Source organism: Corvus brachyrhynchos, unplaced genomic scaffold (assembly GCF_000691975.1).
Source record: "Corvus brachyrhynchos isolate BGI_N302 unplaced genomic scaffold, ASM69197v1 scaffold5, whole genome shotgun sequence".
NCBI lineage: Eukaryota > Metazoa > Chordata > Aves > Passeriformes > Corvidae > Corvus > Corvus brachyrhynchos.
Window position 1 is genome coordinate 13,404,853 of NW_008238321.1, and position 10,016 is coordinate 13,414,868.

The 10,016-nt window shown below is 36.4% G+C and overlaps 1 protein-coding gene across 1 annotated transcript in view; it reads left to right on the forward strand.

Moving 5' to 3' along the window:
- KCTD5 (potassium channel tetramerization domain containing 5) overlaps nucleotides 1–7,982 on the forward strand; it is a 23,911-nt gene extending 15,929 nt beyond the window's left edge. Inside the window, exon 9 of the mRNA XM_017734314.1 lies at nucleotides 1,836–7,982. The gene's annotated coding sequence lies outside the window, so the exon portion shown is untranslated. The remainder of the gene's footprint in view (nucleotides 1–1,835) is intronic.
- The last annotated feature ends 2,034 nt before the right edge of the window (nucleotides 7,983–10,016 follow it).

The following is a 10,016-nucleotide window of genomic DNA, read 5'->3' on the forward strand; positions in this document are numbered from 1 at the left end:
TTTCCCCACCTTCCAGTAAAACTCAGTTTGTGAATTTTGGCTTCAAGCCTTCATCCAGGTCATTGTATGGAAGCTATAATGACACTGTAATACCATGAGTTGGTATCAGTGTCACCGTCTTGTGTAAGTTTTTTTTTGCATGTATTACACAAGCAGTTTCTGAGTAATTTACAGAGCCTGTTTTTTCCCCACAGAATTCACTTACATCTTTCCTGCAGATTCATATGAAAAGCTTTTTGCTTAGTACTCATAGTAAATTATCTTCATGAAATAAGTAGTGTTTGCTTCTAAAATATATCTTAAAGCATGTCATGGCTGGTGGAAAATGTCTTTCTCTATACTGGAAATTTTTCATAGTAGTTGCACTGAACTCTGGCTTCATAACTTCAAAACAATAATGCTGAATTTGAAATGAAAAAAAACTTTGTATGCACAAAGCTAGATCCAGGTGAGCAAGAGATGAAGTGGATTTTTTTTTTTTTTTTGAGCTAATACCACACTGCCTCTGAACTGTCCCTGAGCTACACAAATGGTAGTTTTTTATGAACTCCAGCCCTTAAAAAATCCCATGGAGTTGTGCGAAGCAGGTGAGACCTTGCTTTACTTCAGTCACTATGAAAGCCATAATAGCCATTTTAACAATATTACAAGGAAACCAAATACCTAGACTTTTAAAATTTAAAACCATACTTAAACTGTTTTGCTGTATTAAGTGACTGCCAGCCTTTACCCTACAAGATTGAAGTGTTTGTGTGTGCTGGCAGATTCTGTGGGCTGAAATGTGCTGCTGAGTGTTGTAACATCAGGCCACACAAAGATCATCATAGAAGGAAATTCATCTTGAAGGCAGCTCTGCTGTTGTCCAGGGATCGGTCCTTTGCTTTCTTTCAGCTTTTGAAATCAAGAGCCCTTCACAATACTAAGAAAACTATCAAGAAGCAAAAGAAAATGAAGTATCATAAGACTTTTACTTACATATTAACATTCTTAAGTACTTGTGCTCAGTACGTTTGAAGCTTTGATTAATGCTTTGTTTGCCTTTTGTGATGACTGGTTCTACAGCCTGCTGACACAGTTTGGAGTACTGCACAGCCCGAGAGTTGACCATTATTTCTGGTTGTGATTCAGTTTAGAGCAGCAACATTAAAGTAGTGTTGCTTGAACAGTCAGTCCTAAGACTTGGATCCTTTCCTCTCTGGAGGAGCCAAAAAAAAAACTGAAACAGAAAAGGAGAAAAAATACTCCAACTGGAAGTAGAATGGGTGTTGTTGATTTAAATCTTGCCAGGATGTACTTGGCCTTTAAAAACTTCTTGCATCATCGCACCCAGTGTGCCATTTCTGCACGTTTTGATTCGCTAGTTCATGTTTTCAGTACTAATTTATGGAACACAGTTTATATCTGAAATGTCAGAAAGTTAAGGACATTTTACTGCAACAGGAAAAATGAAGATTAAATTCAGTTTCTAGTAAAGTACCCAGGTTAATTTACCACATAGGACCTCAGGATCTTCCGGACTAGGTTGAGGTGCAATGGCTTACTTTTTACAATTGCCAACTCTTAAGTCTTGTTGGTGTATTAATTATTGATATTAATAATACTCAATTCCTAGCAGTGTTTTACATCTGTTTTAATGGTATTTGATAGTAGACATTGTACGTATCAATCCGTCTTTTTTCAGCTTTAAAGCACAGACCCCAGGAATGTCCTTGAACCAGATCCCTGACACATTACTGGTTATTTAAAATAGTCATTATGTTGCTCTTTGATCTCCATGCTTTAGGAATGACAGTGAGCTAATTTTCATTTATAGAATTTTTATTGGTCTATTTCAGATTTTGCAAGAACGAGGTTCCAGAATGTGAAGACAGTATTGAACGGTGACAATTTTTTTTCTTTTATTCGAAGATGCAGTGGATTGTCACACTGAAGAGGCTCGGCTGCAAAAGAAAAAATCTGATTTAGACAATTTTCTGTTGATCTGGGTTCAACCATATTTGCCTATAAGCTGGTGTCAACTTCTGGAAGCATTGCAAGATTACATAATGGGAATAGATGGTGTGGGAGTGTGTGTTAAGTTTTGGTTGTAGTGCATGGTTGTACTCTCTTGTTGGCTGATTGACACTGGTCATTTGAAAAGAAATGACCATGCACTCATATTTTCCTCGGAGATATGTAGCACTTGATGTCTGGTGCTGGATGACCCAATGTGGATCGGTTTGGAGACATTTTCCTACTAATCATTGTAAACCTTAAAAGGACAATGTAATTGGTGCTACACACACGCACACACACACACACACACACTCACACACTCACACACACATATAAATGTTACAGCCCACAAATGCAAGTATTTGGGCATACATTGTTTTAGACTCAGTGTCAGCCCCAGCTGACTGTATTATAATGCACATTCCTTATGGCTCTGTGACATAATCTATTATGTAATAACAGCCTAGAAGATCAACTGAAACTAGCACATGTAAAAGTTACACAAGAGCAGAGAAAAGTTTTCTCTGAAGGGTGTATATACTGACTGGATGTATAGCTTATCTTAATATCCAAAGGGAAGACTAAACTCAGAGAAAACGGCCTTCATCTGAGTTATTCTTGATGTTCCCGCTGTTAAAACAGTCTCCTGCAAAAGTTATGCTCCAGTCCTGGTCACATTCTTGAAAGGGGAATCAAAATTCAGTTCAAATGACCAACTGAACATTCTGTTTCTTTGGAGATGTTTGTACTCATATGTGTGTTTGTGCTTTTATAAAATGCCTATAAGCATTGAACTGTGTGGATTAGGGTAGAGATTTTTCTAGAGCCGAAGGTTTTACAGAAATATGACTGGCTAGTCCTAGGTCCCTGTCTCTATGACTAGGATTAAAATCAACCTTAGTGTGAACATAAACTCATCCAGTTGAAAAACCCGATTACTCTGGATATTCAGGATACCTGTAATCAACTCTTCTCTTTCTATACAGTTTCAACTATGCAGTTAAGAACAGTGTTTGAAAAGAACGTGGTGCAGCTTTGTTAGTTTGTCCTTGATGAAGGCTAATACACAAGACCAGAGCTTTCTAATATGTTTTGAGCAGAATCTTTAGCACATCTTTAAAACACTTAATGAGATGGACAGTATAAAGCTTGGCTTCATTGACTCATGGAACCAGTGGAAGGGAGTTTCAAGAAGCTACAGGATGGTTTGAAATTCTGAAGACATTACAGTTTTCATTCTTAGTAATTTTAGAATTTATGCATATATTGTAGGTAATCCTTCACACAAAAGCCTGATTTTCAAATGCCCAGGGTCTGCTTTTTTTTTTTAAATTTTTCTTTAAAGGAGTTACACATTGATAAAAGTTTGGCAAAACAATTTGTAAGAAACATTTCTACTAAGCAGGTTAAGCAATGGGCTAAATGTTTTGTCCGTGTGCCCAATGCTTGAAAGGATTTGTAATGCATTTTGTGACTTGGATGTGGTCTGCACAGGAAGATGCTGGCCCCTCCACAACACATAAAATTTTTGTCTTTTTTTAAGAAGTTAAAACTGAATTTAATTTACTAAAACTGTAATTGTGTAGGGGGAAATGTTTATACTTTTATACTTTTTTAGGTACCCATATCTGATCAGCTTAAATTGAGCACACAGATTTCCCCTAAATAGTGACAGATTATCTTGTGTATCTGAAAATAAGCATAACAATTGTCTGTGTTAACTGCATATTAAAACATTTCCTCTGCTGCAGTAGTCACTGTGTTTTTAAACAGTATGACTTCACCAGATCTCTGAGCTCCCCAGCTCACGGAATTGCAGCCAACCATGTTACTTGTTTTTCTCTTGATGTGCTCCACAGAGTAATTCAGCATTGATGTAAGTGGATTTTAATGCCTAAAATACCAGTTTTACAGTGGTCCTTCTGAATCAGCATTTCTGTTGTCTCTCTTATTTAACCCAAAAAGGACAGACTATTTGATAAAATGAAATTTTCCTGAATGACATCAGCAAAGTATGAGTAACAAACTGAGCAAACTGAACAAATTTAGAATATGGAAAAGAGTGGGTTTTTCAAAGTATGGGTTTTTTTTTTTTTTCCACTGGAATATTTCCAGTTTCAAAACCTGTGTTTATAATGAGATTACCTGCAGTCTAGTTTACATTGTATTCCTGCCATAGCTAATTTTAGGGAAATGAGTGTTTAATAATTTTTTGCACTTTGTTTCCAATACCTCACAAAGATTTTAAGAAGGAAAGAAAAAAGAGAGAACTTTAGTAGGCAGGTACCTTGTAAATCATTTTAAATATGCTGTTGTTTGAGACCACCTGAACTAACTATTTTCCTATTCTTGTTATTGTCATTATTGTTTCAATTTTTGTGATCATGTGAGGATTTCAGATAGATAGAAATGTATCTTCAGCTTTTTTCAAGGCATTAAGAATTTATTCCTAAATAAGTTTTGTTTCTTTTTGTTTGACTGTTGCAGTTTCAAATAAAGTTAGTAACAAGGTAATTGCATTAGACTCCAATCTGCATCACCAGGTTTTGTAAACATTGCTTCATCTGTTAAGATATTGCAGAATGAAGTAATGTACCTGTACAGTTTAAACTGGAGTCCTTCGTTCCTTTTCTGCTGTTTGGAGAGTACCTACCTGAGAATTGCCTGTGACTGTGGAGAGCTGAGGGGTTCACTACAGGGCTGGGGCTGCAAAGGTGTACTGCAAACCCCTTTGACTTAACTCTCTATTTACACAGCTCCTGTATTCTTAAATCAGAACAGTATTCCAGGTTAGAACTTAAGATCCTGAGCTTGAAGAGATCATAGCAGAAGGACTAAAGCAGGAAGGGAATGATACTAAATTCCTTAAAGGCATTTACATGACAAACTTCTTGCAAAACTTGTTTAAAAACAGAAGTTCGAATTTGCTATAGCAATTTCTTGCTTTGAGTTAGGAAACAGCGTATTGTTGGCCTTAAGTTTTCTCAGAGGCTATTTTCTTTTATTGGAGATGACATTTTTATATTACATGCTTTTGACTTTTTCAAGTAGCAAGTGAATCAGAGTTTGTCTGCAATGAACGAGTAATTCTGAAGCCTCAAATACATGAATGGTCACATGGTCCGTAATAACTGTCCAAACATAAACTCTGACTCAGCACCTCCCAGCCCAAAGGTTACCTGGGATTTTGTCCTACTTACTACTTACTGTGGGATTTCCATGGATTATGGTTAATTGCAGGTTTTTTATCCCATAGTAATTTTAATTGTGTGTCAAAGACTTGATTGAATTTAGAAGCTTATCTTGATTCTTTACTAAAGTTTCTGTCATCAGAATCATATACTCATAAAATTTGGAAAATGTACTGTGTTTTTTTCAAACTCAGATTTCTTGTAATGATAAAAGTTCCTCCTTGCATCTTGCACTGTAGCACTTGAAAAAGATATTTCTTAAAAGATGAAGCTTGATTAATCCATCTGACTTCTTTTTTTTCAGTTTTTCTTTAGACAATAGCTGTGTAGCTCCATTTCTAGTAATGAGAATGCACAGTTATGATTGATTAGAAACAGGATTATTTCCTGCAGATTCAAAAATTGAATCAGTCTCCTCTTTTTCTGAGAAAGGTGGTTTGTTGGGGTTTTTTTCAGGAGAAAAATGAAAACTTCTGGCAGATTAAACAAAAAATAACTTGATTACAGGCATGCAACCAAGGGAACAAGTTTGCTGAGTAGAGTGATAGTGTTATCAGAAAAGTGCTTCTCATAACAGAACACTATTCTGTGAATGTCTGTTGAGGCTGTTGAGAGTTGTCAGTCTCTTTTTGAGCTGTAGAGAGCTACCACCAGTAAATTACATTAATTACAAGTTTTTATTAATATTACAAAAATGAACTTGGAGTGCAAACATGCAATAGTATCTGATTCAGTGGAATTAAATAGAATCTGGATTATAATTATTCAGGTATACTGGAATACATTCCTCGGGAAGTACCGGGAGAAGAGTGAAGTTGTCCTGGGCTTTTTGAGGAAGATCAAAGTCAAATGAAAGAGAGCCTCAAGGTGAAGTCTGGGACCTTGTTCACTTGAGATGTGATAAAATCAGAAAGTGTCATTCTCCTATTTCATTCTCTCACCACATCAAAAGTTACAAGTTTTTCAAATTAACTTCTTCAATCAGCCCTTGAACTGTGGGGTTGTTGAAAAGAGATGAAATTTTGTTACGCGTTTAACAGTGTCTGTTATCCTAAGACAGTAGGGTTAAAACCTGAGTGGTCATTGGAGAAGTGTGTTTTCTAACACAAAAATTTTGGAATACTTAAGCCTGAGGATGCTGCCTGTTACTTCATTATAGTTTAGACTGCAGTTATCTCCAGTTTTAAGGACAGTCTTGGGATCTTACGTGGGGTTTTGTGTAGAATTATTGATGCTTTAAATAGTATGAATATTCAGTTTAAAAAAAAAAGTGGAAGGGTCTCTGAATTCAGTGTCCTATAAGTTTTCTTTTGTCTCACAAAAATCAGGAGCTCTCTTTAAAGGCTTCTTAATGAACAGAGGCTTTAATGGGCTAAATAGATCTTATTGTCCAGTTTGCCTAAATGACTGTCAGAAGGAACTCTTTCCATTTTCAGAGCAGAAATGCTAAGGGCTAAAATGCTTTCCAGGGCTAATTTGAGGTTCCAGAGACATACAACATTTAAAAAACAACTAGTCTGTTTTCCTTTCAACTCATGGACTCTTAAAATATTTTTTTACAAATGGCTGAACCAATTGCAGATGTAAGTGTTCCTATATGGCTTGGATTTTCAGTATCCAGATTGGATAAGAGCACACTAGACAAGGCAGTACACTTACCCACCACTTTATTATTCACCTTTGCTGAAATTTAACAACTTTTGTGAACAGCATTGGCAATAGAGAAGCTTTGAGGACGGTTCTGCCCCAGGAAATTGTCACAGAATATTTCTTTGCATCTTAGTTGACGTTTACTTTAGCAAGGTCTACCAAGGCTTAAAGTTCAAAAGTTCAGTGAATAGATACCGCTGCAAATATAGCTTTCTGGATGCATCAAATGGTTCTCTTCGGGATGTCATGTCTTAATAACTACTATAATGAGAGAAACTTTTTAAAAAGTTATTTTGCTACTTTGGGGGTCAGTGGAAGGGGAAGAGTGCTCTCCTTGCCTTAGAAAGCTTAGCTTAAGTTTTGACCTAAGAGCCGTTGTGATTTTGAGGCCTCATCATCTGAAATGTAAATTTATTTATTATGTACATGATTCTTGTTAATTTTGAAGATTTTCCAAAAGCTTATGTACAACTTCACTCACATTAACTTGGCTCACGTGTACTTGCTAGAATGAAGCAAGTACCAAGGCACTCTTAAAAGGAATGTTGCCGACCTCTCTACCTGGAACTGGAACAAGATCACCAAACTGAAGAAGTATCAAATGGCAGCTTTTTCCACCTGCTTCTGTCCTTATCCTCAGCTCAGCCTAGCTATGAAAAATCTACTTCCTATGCACTCTCTAGGCCCACTTACCCAATTCAACAAATGTTCTTTTTTTTCCTTTTCCTCCACATCACTGGTCTCAAAATTAGTTGTACATCAGCTGTTTCTGCTTATACCCAAGTGGCTGTACTTGCAACATGTTATTTCCTGGATAGTGGATTAGCAATAATACTTTATTTTGTGCCAATTCGTTATCTCTGAAGTGTTCTTACTGCAGCAAAATTTGAGTTTTGATTTGGTTTTAATGCATTTGCATTAACCAAAACTCATAGCACAGACACAGACAAGAAACTGAATTCAGGGAAATTTCCCTGGAAAAAAAATCTGCTAGGGCTTCCCAAATAATTTGAAGGTGGTTACAGTTAGCCATCACTTTCAAAACAAACATACAAATGAAACGTGTGTGGGTATTTTTAAACTTCCTTTTCATAACACTAGTGTATTGTAAACTGCATGGAATAAACCTGGTTTTTCCCTTTTAAAGTGTGATGTCTTACATCTGTCTTTTCTAAATGCACTAAATGATACTAATAGTGTCATATCACAGATAATTCCTAGTTTAGCATTTCAGATGTAAAATGTAGTTGCATATTTGTGATTCAAAGCATTAACACTTTCTCCTTTGTAAAGGAGATGTATCCTTTACTGCTGCCCCAAAGAGTTTGTCACAAAAAAGTTAGGTTTATTCAGATACATACCAGTTTGGAAATTGTTTTCCTTTGCAGTTGCATAGTTGATGCTATGACTTGCTGATCATTATAGGACGGAATAGTTGTCTCTTGTATGGATATATAATCACATGAAAAAGTTTTAACTTACACTTTGCATACCTTTTCTTTTGCACGACTCAAAAATCACCCTGCCCAGCATCTAAGATTCTAGAATCCACTGATAATGCTTCCTTTATTTGAAAAACTAAGCTAATGGAAACTGATGCTTTGTAATAAGGAAAACATATAACAAGTGTCGAGGATAGAAATGGCTGAAGGAAGTAAATGATTTAAGTACCAAGTACAGGTTGTTGAAATTCTCCGGGAAGTTTGACAGCTGTGTCCTCTACAAATATAGAAATGTTCATAATTGAGTATTAGTATTGCAAAGACCACCAGACAGCTCTTATTTTCCAAACTGTTAGTAAGAATTTGAGAAGCTAAGACCCATGATTTTTAAAATCTTGAAGGCTGTATAGTGACATAGGAGGTGAATTTCATCTTAACAGTTTAATCAGTTTTAAGTGCAAAGCGCATTCTATTATTTCTGTATATATCCAGCAACTTCAGTAAAATTGTGTTATTTTACTAAACTAATTTGCTGCATTTAATTGCATTTCAGTTTTACTAAAATAAGTGCTAAGAACAAACACTGCTGTAGTAATAACGTTCGGCAATTACAGCAATTAAGTAATCAATGTGTGCATCTGTATTTTCATCAGACTGTCCTACTAAAAGTATTTGCACTTTAGAGTCAACCAGCATGACTTTCAAATTCCTACTCTACATATATGTTGCGTCATTATAGTTTAGACTGCAGTTCTCTCTAGTTTTAAGGACAATCTTGGGATCTTACGTGGGTTTTTGTGTAGAATTATTGATTCTTTAAGTAGTATGAATATTCAGTGAGTTTTTTTTCCAGTTAGGAAAAGTGAGAGCATAAAAGGGACAAGTGTCTACTCTGAACTAGAAACCAGGTTATAAAGGGGACATAAACGAGTAAGTCATTAGCAACCTGTTTTGGATCTTTTATAACATTTAGAGTTCATTTGGCACTAGTTTTCCTTTCAGTGGGAAGTTTCACTTCAGAAAGATGAATATGATCCTGCAAATTGACCTTTTAGTGTACTGTTCATCTTTCAGTGTGCTGAAGTCTTGAAACACATAGTCCGTATGTATGTCACATTCTCAGAGACTGTAATGTGTACCATTTCATGAGAGAGATCCTGCCGAGTGTTAAAGAGTTTCTACTGCTTTTTGTAATGCCATTGGAATTGTGTGGGAAGTCACACAGGGGAGTATATGTTTGTCCTGGTCTACCATGGGCGTTTGCTACTGGTGAAAGGTTTCTTAGCTAGGGTGATCTTCAGCATGTATTTTGATTAGGGCTGATAGAAATCTAGGTGGTTATTTATTGAAATAGTCAATTCTGCAGTTCCCAAGAAACCATTTTGAACTTTAATACTACATAGAACATAGTTCAAGTAACATTGACACAGACCAGCACAAGGCATAGCTAGGTAGAGGTTTCAGGACTAAATATTCTTCTGTTTCATTAAGAAAGATAAGTTCAAGATAAGAACAGAATGTGATTCATACTCTACTTGCCACTGAAAATGCGTTCTTAGAAACCCAGACACCACCCCTCCTCCCCCCCAAGGCGAGGAAACCAAACCAAACCAAACCAACAAACAAACCAAAGGGCAACAAAAAGCAGTCCACAAGTCCCGTAAAGGTCAGTGAAACTAGCGCGGGCGGGAGCCAAACTGAAGACCGCCTTCCGTCCCGCCTCCCAGCGCCCTGATCG